The 13,351-nt window shown below is 36.3% G+C and overlaps 1 long non-coding RNA gene across 1 annotated transcript in view; it reads left to right on the top strand.

The window, feature by feature from the left end:
• The window catches only part of LOC138923088 (uncharacterized), a 50,661-nt gene extending 44,045 nt beyond the window's left edge, over positions 1-6,616 (top strand). Inside the window, exon 3 of the long non-coding RNA XR_011436215.1 lies at positions 5,734-6,616. This is a non-coding gene — a long non-coding RNA (uncharacterized lncRNA). The remainder of the gene's footprint in view (positions 1-5,733) is intronic.
• Positions 6,617-13,351: the final 6,735 nt, after the last annotated feature.

Below are 13,351 nucleotides of genomic sequence, written 5' to 3'. Positions count from 1 at the left end.
ATTCTAAATAACACACTTTTAAATAAACCATGCTTCATAGAAGAAATGAAAGGAACAATTAGAAAGTATTTTGGTCTGAATAAAACTAAAACACAACAGCTAAAATTTATAGAGTGCAGCTAAACAATATGTAAAGAGAAATTTATAGCACTAAATGCGTATTTTAGGGAAGAAAAGGTCATCAATGACCTAAACTTTAACCTTAAGGAACTTGAAAAAGAGCAAATGAAACCCAAAATTAGCAGCAGAAAAAAATAATGAAAATACCAGCAAAATCCATTAAATAAAAAGGAAACAAAAATAACAGAGAAAAATCAATGAAACCAAAAACTAATTCTCTGAGAATATCAATAATACTGTAAAACTCTAGTCAGAGTGATCAGGGAAAAAAAAAGAGGAAACCCATACTGCAAATATCAGGAATGAGAGAGGTGAGGGGCCAGCCCCATGGCCGAGTGGTTAAGTCTGCACGGTCCGCTGTGGTGGCCCAGGGTTTCACTGGTTCAGATCCTGGGCGTGGACATGGCACCGCTCATCAGGCCATGTTGAAGTGGTGTCCCACCTGCCACAACTAGAAGGACCCACAACTAAAAAAATATGCAACTATATACTGGGGGGATTTGGGGAGAAAAAAGCAGGGAGGAAAAAAGATTGGCAATAGTTCTTAGCTAAGGTGCCAATCTTTAAAAAAAAATGAGAGGTGACATCACTGCAAATTATACAGATATTTAAAAAAATAATAAGGAAGAAGACATGCAAATGGTCAACAGATACATGAAAAGGTGCTCAGCATCATTAATCACCAGGGAAATGTGAATCAAAACCACAATGACCTCACACCTGTTAGAATGGCTATTCCCAAAAAGATCAGAAATAACAAATGGTGGTGAGGATGTGGAGAAAAGGGAACCCTTATCCACTCTTGGTAGGAATGTAAAATGGTACAGGCATTTTGGAAAACAGAAGGGAGGCTTCCCAAAAAATTAGAACTACCCAATGTTCCAGTAATTCTACTTCTGGGATATATCCAAAGAAAAAAACCCCACTAACTCGAAAGGATGTCTACACTTCTATGTTCATTGCACCATTATCTACAATGGCCAAGACATGGAAATAACCTAAATGTTCATCAATGGATGAATGGATAAAGTAGTTGTGGTATATACATATATATATATATATATATATATATATATATATATGTACACACACACACACACACACAATGAAATATTATTCAGCCATAAAAAAAGAATGAAATCTTGATATTTATGACAACATGGATGAACCCCAAGGGCATTATGCTAAGTGAAATAAGTCAGATAGAGAAAGACAAATACTGGATGGTCTCACTTATACGCAGAATTTAAAAAAAAACAAAATTGAACTCGTAGATACAGAGAACAGATTGGTGGCTGTCAGAATTAGGGGGTATGGGTGGGGGCGCAAAATGAGTGAGGGGGGTCAAAAGGTACAACCTTCCAGTTACAAGATAAATAGGTCCTGAGGATGTAAGGTACAGCATGGTGACCATGGTTTACAATACTGTATTGTGTATTTGAAAGTTGCTAAGAGAGTAGATCTTGAAAGTTCTCATCCTCAGAAAAAAAAATTATACCTAAGTGTGGTGATGGATGTTAACCGAACTTATTGGGGGTAATAATTTTGCAATATATACATATTTCAAATCATTATGTTGTACATATAAAGCTCATACAATATGTCAATTATCTATCAATAAAGAAAGATAATAGGGGAATATTATGTACAATTTCATGCTAATAATTAATATATGATAAATGATATGGACAAACTCCTTGAAAGAAATAAACTATCAAAGCTCATTCAGGAGGAAATAGATAACCCGAATTGCCCTGTTATCTATTAAAGGAATTGAATTTGTAATTAAAAACTTTCCCACAAAGAAAAAACCATGCTCTAGTGGCTTCACTGTTGAGTTCTGCAAGGCATTTAAGTAAGAAATAATATCAATTTTATGTAAATTATTCCAAAATTTGAAGAGGAGTGAATGCTTCCCAAACTATTCTACGAGGCCAGGATTAGCCTGATACCAAAATCAGACGAAGACATTGCATGAAAAGAAGACTACAGACCAATATCCATGATTAGCACAGATGCAAAAAGTCTTAACAAAATTTTCAAAAATCAAATTTAACATTATATAGAACTGATAATACCTCATGACCGAGATAAACCCAGGAATGCAAAGTTAAACATTTGGAAATCAATCAATTTAATACACCGTGATCAGGTCAAGGGATGCAGAAAAAGTGTTTGACAAGATTCAGTATCTATTCCTGATTGAAATGTTTCAGAAAGCTAGGAATAAAAGGGAATTTCCTTACGCTGATAAAGAGTTATAAAAAGCCTACAATTAAAATTATACTCCATGATGAAAGACTAAGTATTTTCCTCTCTAAGATCAGGAATAAGTGAAAGTGGTCTGTTTTCACCACTTCTGTTCAATATTGTAGGATCTAGACAGTGCAATAAAGGGGAAAAAACCCCAGAGGCATACAGATTGGAAAGGAAAAAGTAGAACTGTCTTTATTGGCAGGGAGCAAGATTGTCTCTTAGAAAATCCAATGCAATCCACTAAAACTTATTCAAACTAATGAGTGAATTTTGCACGTTCTCGAGACACAAAATCAGTATACAAAAACCAATCAGTTGTAAAATGGCCTCTACCAGTAGAATTTTGTTAAATTGAATTGTTTTAGGATTAGCAAAAGACGATGAAGAACTTGTTGAAAGTCAAATGACTCCCTACGAGTATGTGTCACTTTTTCGCGGATATTATGTTGTTAATACCCAGAGAGACCAAAATCTTCTTCGTTTTCTCTCTTGAGAATGTTTACAGCCTGTGCTCTGAAACAGCGATGATTGGACTTCCACTTAGGACTCTGCAGCTCTTCAACTTTATTCTATTTAATATCTGTTCTTTATTTGCTCTGCCTCCTTCTTGCATTCCAGGTTATTTTATTGGCAGATAAATTACCTCACAAAAATCAAGGCTCATTATTTGATGTGGAGATTCATAATGTTCTTCAACTTTTGTTTTGTCCCACTTGCTTACTTCACTCAAATATTCTAAATAACAACATTCTGAGAATTTTTATGTCAGAAATTTAGACATGGAATAGAATTCCAAGAAGTAAATAAAAATTTTATCTGCCTCACATAATTCCTACCTCTAGAGTAGTTCCCAGGCTCTGATTTGACACAGGTGGGCCTTAAAGAGTTGGCCTATTTCCAAGCCATCTCCTATACAAACATTGACAAAGAAATTGGTTTCAGTGTCAGTTATGGTCCATATGAGTGATTATGCTTTACTGACATCAAGAATGTTCTTTTTCTGTATTTCCATTCAAATCGTCCATAAATATGTGACAGCCTCTCCATGCATTTGAGTAAGAATAATACTGATTGATTTGGCTGTATTTTTTAGGATGAGAGAGGAGGTTTTCGGTTTATTTGATGGGAACCTTTAATATCTTAAAATGATGAAACGTGGTAAAAAAAAATTGAGTCAAAGATCTGAGTAACTTGGAAGTGTACATTTCTAAAAGAATAGAAATTAGAAAAGCAACATTTGTACCAGATAAACCATAAATCTGTACCTATTCTAAAGTAGCTTTTCAGATTCTTTGACACTGAGAAATAAAACAACTAATGACAAGCATTATTATATAGTAAAGTATTATATAGTAAAGCAAAGATGTCCCAAGTACTCGAGCTTTCTGGTATGACCTGCTTCTTTTTGTATATATCCAAATGTAATAGACCAACTCCCATCGTAGGTGTTGTGAGAGTCACACCACGTTGCCCAATATTTCTATTGATTCTTGGTTTGGGGTGGGACAATTTCTAACGTGCTCTAAATTGCTGCTCCTGTAGGTTTCTCAATTCCTATTTGTCATTTTCTTTAGTTTCTGTCCTTTTTCTACTCTGCTTCTTTCTTCAGTATAGGACGTAGCTTTGGTTCTTTAGTTCCTCCAAGCTACACTACAACAAGGTTATCTGTGTCAGAGTCTTAGGTTTGATGTTAGTACAGGAGGATTAAAGACAGAAAGAACAAAAAAAGCAGATTAAATCAAGACAGTAGTTCTTAGGAGTCCTCTGACCATGACAGCTACTAGGAATTTCTCATTGGCCATCTTTCTTCTTTGTTGTCATTTTTCTGAATTCTTTTTTTCTCCCTTTATCAGATCCTTCTATCGTCTCTAGAAATTTAACTAGCTGGCCACCATGTCTTCATCATTCCTTCATCATCAATGGAAAAAGTGCACAGTTTTTTCTAAACAAATGAAATCAAGGTTTTTCCCCACATTAATTGATTAGTGCAAGGAAACACAAAAATCTTCTAGCAAGTAAACAAACAAACAATAAGTAACTGAAATGTTTCATTTATTTCTTTCATATATTAGGATGCTGAGCCATTTTGTGGAGCATTATCACACACAGACTGCTGGCTTGGTATCCAGTGGATAGCCCTGTAAGGTTGTTCTGGTTGTTGACAGTAGTACTGCTCTCATTGATCGGTGTCTGTGCCCAGCAGTTATCAAATACTTTGAATATCACTTCTGGCTAAATCTATTTTCCTATGTGAAATAAAGGTATACGTTAACATAGTTTTATTTGTAGTATTTTGTAGTTATTACAATTCTTTTTTTCAGTTGACTCATTTCAGGTTGCTTTTCTTTCACGCTTTAATAAAAAATTGATAATATTTATATGTCTTAAAGAAATAATAAATGTATGCATGAAGAGATGTGCCTAGTGAAGCATATATATCACTTGCTGTTTTCTTTATTCCTAACCTCCCTGCCTGAAAATCTAGTTGCACATTTATGTGATTTTTCCCACTGGCACATGGATCAGAATTTAGCATTTAAAACATTTTACATGTAAATTCTAGAAAACATTTAGCTGTTTCTGTGTTTTTTACTTTGTGTGATTTTTGGCGAGTAAAAAAAACACCTCAAAGCTGATCTGAGTCATTCTTGCTACAAAAGCTGAAAAACTGAAATTTCAGTGTATATAATATATTCAGGCATAATATTTGTTTAGATTCATCTTGTAGCTGATTTTCTCTGGTTTAAGTATAAACTTCCAAAAGTGAGCACAGCAATGCCTTAATCATCTGTATTATACTAGTCTAACTCCTAGCATGTTTACTTCAAGAGTATGTGCTTGATTCAGTGTTTACAGCCTCAGAAAATTTGAACCTAATTTCCAGAAATCAGCCTATAAACTTGAAATAAGAAGAAAATTTTTCCCCCCAAAAAACCCATCTTATGTTTACTTATAACCTCTGAGAAGCAAGGACTTTCTTCCCCCCTTGGGAATGTGGGAATAGGATGAGTTCAGTTCTATGTAAATTTAATAGCCCCTAAGATGTAAGTGCAAATAAATTGGTGGTTTTCCAGCATCTGGTAAAGATGCTAGTGCCGGTTCCTTTGTTGGTGCTGACGTCGTCACTACAGTAAAAGAAGCAGTAGAAGCAAGACTGTTTTTTTTTTTAAGCTCTAAATTACACTGTTAAAGTGGAGTTAACACTTTTTGAAACTCCAGATTTACAAGCTCAGATGAGCAGTGAAGAACTTCCAAGCTGTCTGTAAGAAACTAGTGCTATAGAACAAATTTCTTTACAATATTTTAGCTCTTAAGATATTGTTCAAAGATTCTAATATTTACATTTTTTCTTCACAGTTTAACATGCCTGGAAACAAGTTGTATCTTGTCCTGATGTAGCTGTCATTGCTTGTTCATGTGCGTGAAAACTTGCAGAATGCGCGTCAGCAACTTGGAATAAGATTCCAGAGACAGTGTTGCACAACCATCCCTCTTGATGACATAGATGACAGTATCTTGTGGGAAAACACGGTCACCCGCGACTTTGTGTTGACAATATTTTGAAAGGGGACTTGGAATGTGAGTAAGGTTCAGGGACACCTTAACCAGCTTGTTTGGCTTACATTTTCATTTGCATAAAAATGAGATAAAAACTTATACTTCAACAAGTACTAAAAAGCCATTTCAGTAAGTACGTCGTACAAGTTCCAAGTTACAGAAAACATTGTGTTATAACTCATGTAGTGGTATTTTTTCCTTTCTCTGTGGTACATAAAATAATGGCATCCTTACAAGCATTATGGTGTCATGATTCCTAAATGGACGTAGATCGTGGGATTACAGAATTTTTGAATTGCTGATTTTAAAGAGGTTTTTGTTGTTATGTTTTTTAAAGGGGCGATATGAATCGTATCATATCAAAGGGAGCATTAAAGCATTTCTCAGAGAGATTTAAAAGTAAGATTTTAAAAGATTGAATATTTCCTTTCATTCTCCTAAATAACATTCTTTTTGAGAACTAGTTCCAAATATGTTCTTTAAAATCGAACTTCAAAGTCTAACTTTGAGCCATGAATAAACTACTTTGTTTTATTTATTATAGACAATCATCTTCGAGGGTTTTGAAGTTTAGTTGGGAAGAGGACTTAGCACTCTGCAAGTTTATGTTTAAGATTGCAATATTGACTGGTTATCTTTCCTGAAATGTAACAGACATAATAAATGGCTTGCAATACACAATATTTTCAGAGTGTATGCCATTACTGTATTTGATGGTTATTATTTTTTAAAAATCTCTCTGATCCCCCTTTCTGAAGAGGAACCCGAAATTACCTCTCAGTCTCTTCACTATGTATAATCTATGATTTAGTATTGTGAAACCCATACAGCGACACCTCATTTTCCCAGCCTTGCCCAGGGAAGATTTGTTCCATGTCACTAAATTTCCCAGCTAATTGAAGCATAGACATTTAAATGCCAAACCTAAACCTAATCTTTTTTTTAATCTTTCTGATAGAAATATTTCTACCACCCACCCTTCTGTTATTCTTAGAGAATACTGAAAGTCGAAGCTTTCAAGTTTTGTATTCTATGGCAATCTCAGGAGAGAAACTGCTTGATTTGTTGATGAGTCTGTAGTACACGGTGACCAGCGGGAGAAGAGGAAGCAGTTAGTGGGAGCGGACTACACGCAAAGCTAAAATGAACTACCACCCTTTCTAGAAGACGCAGGTGGTAGACGAAGGACGTTCTCCCGCCCCCAGGGCTGTGTGCACAACCTGGGCCCCGCGGCCTACAGGGTTTCGGTACCCAGGCACTGGGCTCCCAGGTGTGCATTTTCATTTCTCTGGACAAGGCTGTTCCATAATCTCACCGCACTGCTTGAGCGATCACTGAATTAAGCATCACCTCACTCTACTTTTCCTCTTGACTCTCTTCTTTCTAGTCATGATTCAGCTATTCACTTAGCCACCCAGTTTTGAAATCTTGGCATACTCTGTGGTTTTCTCCGTTTCAGTTCTCCTGGCTAGGTCTGTCAGTTGTACTGCTGATTTCCTCTTCACCTCTCTGCTCTCAACGCCTTCTTTTTAAAAGATGTTTTAATTTTTATTCTATTATTGCCAGTCCCTAGGATATTTCAGTTTGCGTGTACTTGATCTTTAGGCTTCCAGTCTGCGGAGTTTCCAGTGTATTAGGTACAGAGCTGACTAATCTTCTCAAAGGAAGTCTTTCCCTGTTCAAAAATCTCCATTGGTTCCCCATTTGTTTGTTTTTCATTTTTTTCTTTTACCAAATAATAAAATGTAGTTGCCTACAGAGGCTGAGTTCTGTTGGGTCACACATGGATGAAAGGATATGAAATTATTTTGGTGTTAAGCACCACCTTCCTTTTCTACCAATCACCTCTATGGCAATCTGTTCTAAAATCTCCTTGGGCATCATAATCACGTGTATCAAATCTGTCAATCTTCTGTTTCCGGGATCAATTACTGGGGAACCTTCTCTATGCACTCTGCTGAACCACTCAAGAGATTCATTGGCCCTTTGAAACTTCTCTACAAATACTTTGAGGACATACTTGTACATTTTTTTCAGCAACTTGGGATGTTACTGAATCTTTTTAAAGTTCTTGATTCCTTTTTGAAAAAATGTTGTTTAATAATCTTTTTTTCCAGCTTTATTAAGATATAATTGACATATAACATTGTGTAAGTTTAAGGTGTACAATGTGTTGATTTAATACACTTTTATATTTCAAAATGGTTACCCTTGTAGTATTGGCTAACACCTCCATCTCATCACATGATTACCATTTCTTTTTTGTGGTGAGAACATTTAAGATCTACTCTCTTAGCAACTTTCAAGTATATAATACAGTATGATTAGCTATAATTACCATGCTGTAACTTAGATCCCCAGAACTTGTTAATCTTTTTTTTTTTTTTTTTTTTTTTTTGCATGTAGTTTTTGTCCTTTAATCAGTTTATGTGCTGAGTTACATTACTGGATTTTCTTTTTTTTTTTTTTTTTTTTTTTTTTATTAATGTTATGATAGATTACAACCTTGTGAGATTTCAGTTGTACATTTTTGTTAGTCATGTTGTGGGTACACCACTTCCCCCTCCGTACCCTCCCCCCACCCCCCCTTTTCCCTGGTAACCACCGATCAGATCTCCTTATCAATATGCTAATTTCCACCTATGAGTGGAGTCATATAGAGTTCGTCTTTCTCTGACTGACTTATTTCGCTTAACATAATGCCCTCGAGGTCCATCCACATTGTTGTGAATGGGCCAATTTCGTCTTTTTTTATGGCTGAGTAGTATTCCATTGTGTATATATACCACATCTTCTTTATCCAATCATCAGTTTCTGGGCATGTAGGCTGGTTCCACGTCTTGGCTATTGTAAATAATGCTGCGATGAACATAGGGGTGCAACGGACTCTTGAGATATCTGATATCAGGTTCTTAGGATAGATACCCAGTAATGGGATGGCTGGGTCATAGGGTATTTCTATTTTTAACTTTTTGAGAAATCTCCATACTGTTTTCCATAGTGGCTGTACCAGTTTGCATTCCCACCAACAGTGTATGAGGGTTCCTCTTTCTCTACAACCTCTCCAACATTTGTCGTTCTTGGTTTTGGATGTTTTTGCCAATCTAACGGGGGTAAGGTGATATCTTAGTGTAGTTTTGATTTGCATTTCCCTGATGATTAGCGATGATGAACATCTTTTCATGTGTCTATTGGCCATATTCATATCTTCTTTTGAGAAATGTCTGTTCATGTCCTCTGCCCATTTTTTGATCGGGTTGTTTGTTTTTTTGTTGTTAAGCAGTGTGAGTTCTTTGTATATTATGGAGATTAACCCTTTGTCGGATAAGTGGCTTGTAAATATTTTTTCCCAATTAGTGAGCTGTTTTTTTGTTTCAATCCTGTTTTCCCTTGCCTTGAAGAAGCTCTTTAGTCTGATGAAGTCCCATTTGTTTATTCTTTCTATTGTTTCCCTCAACTGAGGAGTTACAGTGTCCGAAAAGATTCTTTTGAAACTGATGTCAAAGAGTGCACTGCCTATATTCTCTTCCAAAAGACTTATTGTCTCAGGCCTAATCTTTAGGTCTTTGATCCATTTTGAGTTTATTTTGGTGTGTGGTGAAAAAGAATGGTCAATTTTCAATCTTTTGCATGTGGCTGTCCAGTTTTCCCAGCACCATTTGTTGAAGAGACTTTCTTTTCTCCATTGTAGGCCCTCTGCTCCTTTGTCGAAGATTAGCTGTCCATAGATGTGTGGTTTTATCTCTGGGCTTTCAATTCTGTTCCATTGATCTGTGGACCTGTTTTTGTACCAGTACCATGCTGTTTTGATCACTGTAGCTTTGTAGTATGTTTTGAAATCGGGGATTGTGATTCCGCCGGCTTTGTTTTTCTTGCTCAGGATTGCTTTAGCAATTCGCGGTCTTTTGTTGCCCCATATGAATTTTAGGATTGTTTGTTCAATTTCTGTGAAGAATGTTCTTGGGATTCTGATTGGGATAGCATTGAACCTGTATATTGCTTTAGGTAGTATGGACATTTTAACTATGTTTATTCTTCCAATCCATGTGCAAGGAATGTTTTTCCATCTCTTTATGTCATCGCCTATTTCTTTCAAGAAAGTCTTGTAGTTTTCATTGTATAGATCCTTCACTTCCTTGGTTAAGTTTATCCCAAGGTATTTTATTCTTTTCGTTGCGATTGTGAATGGGATAGAGTTCTTGAGTTCTTTTTCTGTTAGTTTATTGTTAGTGTATAGAAATGCTACTGATTTATGCACGTTAATTTTATACCCTGCTACTTTGCTGTAGTTGTTGATTATTTCTAATAGTTTTTCTGTGGATTCTTTGGGGTTTTCTATGTATAAGATCATGTCGTCTGCAAACAACGAGAGTTTTACTTCTTCGTTACCTATTTGGATTCCTTTTATTTCTTTTTCCTGCCGAATTGCTCTGGCCAGCACCTCCAGAACTATGTTGAATAGGAGTGGTGAAAGTGGGCACCCTTGTCTTGTTCCTGTCCTCAGAGGGATGGCTTTCAGCTTTTGTCCATTGAGTATGATGTTGGCTGTGGGTCTATCATATATGGCCTTTATTATGTTGAGGTACTTTCCTTCTATACCCATTTTACTGAGGGTTTTTATCATAAATGGGTGTTGGATCTTGTCGAATGCTTTCTCTGCATCTATTGAGATGATCATGTGGTTTTTGGTTTTCATTTTGTTGATGTAGTGTATCACGTTGATTGACTTGCGGATGTTGAACCATCCCTGTGTCCCTGGTATAAATCCCACTTGATCATGGTGTATAATCTTTTTGATGTATTGCTGTAATCGGTTAGCCAAAATTTTGTTGAGGATTTTTGCATCTATGTTCATCAGTGATATCGGCCTGTAGTTCTCCTTCTTTGTGTTGTCCTTGTCAGGTTTGGGGATCAGAGTGATGTTGGCTTCATAGAATGTGTTAGGGAGTTCTCCATCTTTCTCAATTTTCTGGAACAGTTTGAGGAGAATAGGTATTAAGTCTTCTTTGAATGTTTGGTAGAATTCTCCAGAGAAGCCGTCTGGTCCTGGACTCTTGTTTTTGGGGAGGTTTTTGATTACCGTTTCTATTTCCTTACTTGTGATTGGTCTATTCAGATTCTCCATTTCTTCCTGATTCAGTTTGGGGAGATTGTAGGAGTCTAGGAATTTGTCCATTTCTTCCAGGTTGTTCAATTTGTTGGCATATAGTTTTCATAGTATTCTCTTATGATCTCTTGTATTTCATTGGTATCTGTTGTGATTTCTCCTCTGTCATTCCTGATTTTATTAATTTGCGATTTCTCTCTTCTTTTCTTGGTGAGTCTGGCTAGGGGTTTGTCAATTTTGTTAATTCTTTCGAAGAACCAACTCTTTGTTTCATTGATCCTTTCTATTGTCTTTTTTGTTTCAATATCGTTTATTTCTGCTCTTATTTTTATTATTTCCCTCCTTCTACTGACTCTGGGCCTTGTTTGTTCTTCTTTTTCTAGTTCTGTTAGGTGTCGTTTGAGGTTGCTTACGTGAGCTTTTTCTTGTTTAGTGAGGTGAGCCTGTATTGCGATGAATTTCCCTCTTAGGACTGCTTTTGCTGCATCCCAAATGATTTGGTATGTTGTGTTCTCATTTTCATTTGTCTCCAGATAATATTTGATTTCTTCTTTAATTTCTTCAATGATCCATTGTTTGTTGAGAAGCGTGTTGTTTAGTCTCCACATTTTTGCACCTTTCTCTGCTTTTTTCTTGTAGTTGATTTCTAGTTTAATAGCGTTATGATCAGAAAAGATGCTTGATATTATTTCAACTCTCTTGTATTTATTGATGTTTGCTTTGGTTCCCAAAATATGGTCAATCCTTGAGAATGTTCCATGTGCACTTGAGAAGAATGTGTAACCTGCTGTTTTTGGATGAAGTGTTCTATATATATCTATTAAGTCCATCTGGTCTAATTTTTCATTTAATTCTATTATTTCCTTGTTGATTTTCTGTCTGGATGTTCTGTCCATTGGTGTTAATGGTGTGTTGAGGTCCCCTACTATTATTGTATTGTTGTTGATGTCTTCTTTTAGTTCTATTAAGAGTTGCTTTACAAATTTTGGTGCTCCTGTGTTGGGTGCGTATATATTTATAAGTGTTATGTCTTCTTGGTGGAGAGTCCCTTTTATCATTATATACTGTCCCTCTTTGTCTTTCTTTATCTGTTTTGCTTTGAAATCTACCTTGTCTGATATTAGTATAGCGACACCTGCTTTCTTTTGTTCATTATTAGCTTGGAGTATTGTTCTCCATCCCTTCACTCTGAGTCTGTGTTTGTCTTTGGGGCTGAGGTGTGTTTCCTGGAGGCAGCATATTGTTGGATCTTGTTCTTTGATCCATCCTGCCACTCTGTGTCTTTTGATTGGGGAGTTCAATCCATTTACATTTACAGTGATTATTGAGACGTGGGGACCTACCACTACCATTTTGTGTCTTGTTTTCCGGTTTTCTTCAGTTTCCTTTGTTTCTCGTCCCATGGTTTAATCTGTTCTGATGTAGAGCTGCTACTCTCTGTTGTTGTCCTTCTACTTATCTCCTCTGCTCTTGGTTTTGTAGCCCCTTTCCTTTTTTGGATTTTTCAGGAATGAGGGTTTTCCTGAGGATTTCCTGAAGAGGAGGTTTTGTGGCAATGAACTCCCTTAATTTTTGTTTATCTGGGAAAGTTTTTATTTCTCCATCGTATTTGAAGGATATTTTCGCTGGGTAGAGAATTCTCGGCTGTAGGTTTTTGTCCTTCAGATTTTTGAATATATCATTCCACTCTCTTCTAGCCTGTAAAGTTTCTGCTGAGAAATCTGCTGATAGCCTGATGGGGGTTCCTTTGTAGGTTAGTTTCTTTTGCCTGGCTGTCCTTAATATTTTCTCCTTGTCGTTGACTTTTGCTAGCTTCACTACTATATGCCGTGGAGTTGGTCTTCTTGCATTGATAAAATTTGGAGATCTATTGGCTTCTGTCACCTGAAGATCCATCTCCCTCACCAGATTTGGGAAGTTCTCAGCCATTATTTCTTTGAATAGGTTTTCTGCCCCTTTCTCCTTCTCTTCTCCCTCTGGTATACCTATAATCCTTACGTTGCATCTCCTAATTGTGTCTGATAATTCTCGGAGAGTTTCTTCATTTCTTTTAAGTCTTGCTTCTCTCTCCTCCTCTGCCTGCAACAATTCTATATTGCCATCTTCCAAATTGCTAATTCTTTCCTCCATATTATCGGCCCTACTGTTCAGAGCATCTAGATTTTTCTTAATCTCCTCTATTGTGTTCTTCATTTCCAATATTTCTGTTTGGTTCTTCTTTATCGTATCAAACTCTTTTGTGACATAGCTCCTGAACTCGTTGAGTTGTCGGTCAGAATTCTCTCTTAACTCAGTGAGTATTTTAATGAT

Source organism: Equus caballus, chromosome 2 (assembly GCF_041296265.1).
Source record: "Equus caballus isolate H_3958 breed thoroughbred chromosome 2, TB-T2T, whole genome shotgun sequence".
Lineage (NCBI taxonomy): Eukaryota > Metazoa > Chordata > Mammalia > Perissodactyla > Equidae > Equus > Equus caballus.
Note: the sequence above shows the minus strand (reverse complement) of the source record. Positions and strands in the feature narration are given on the sequence as shown.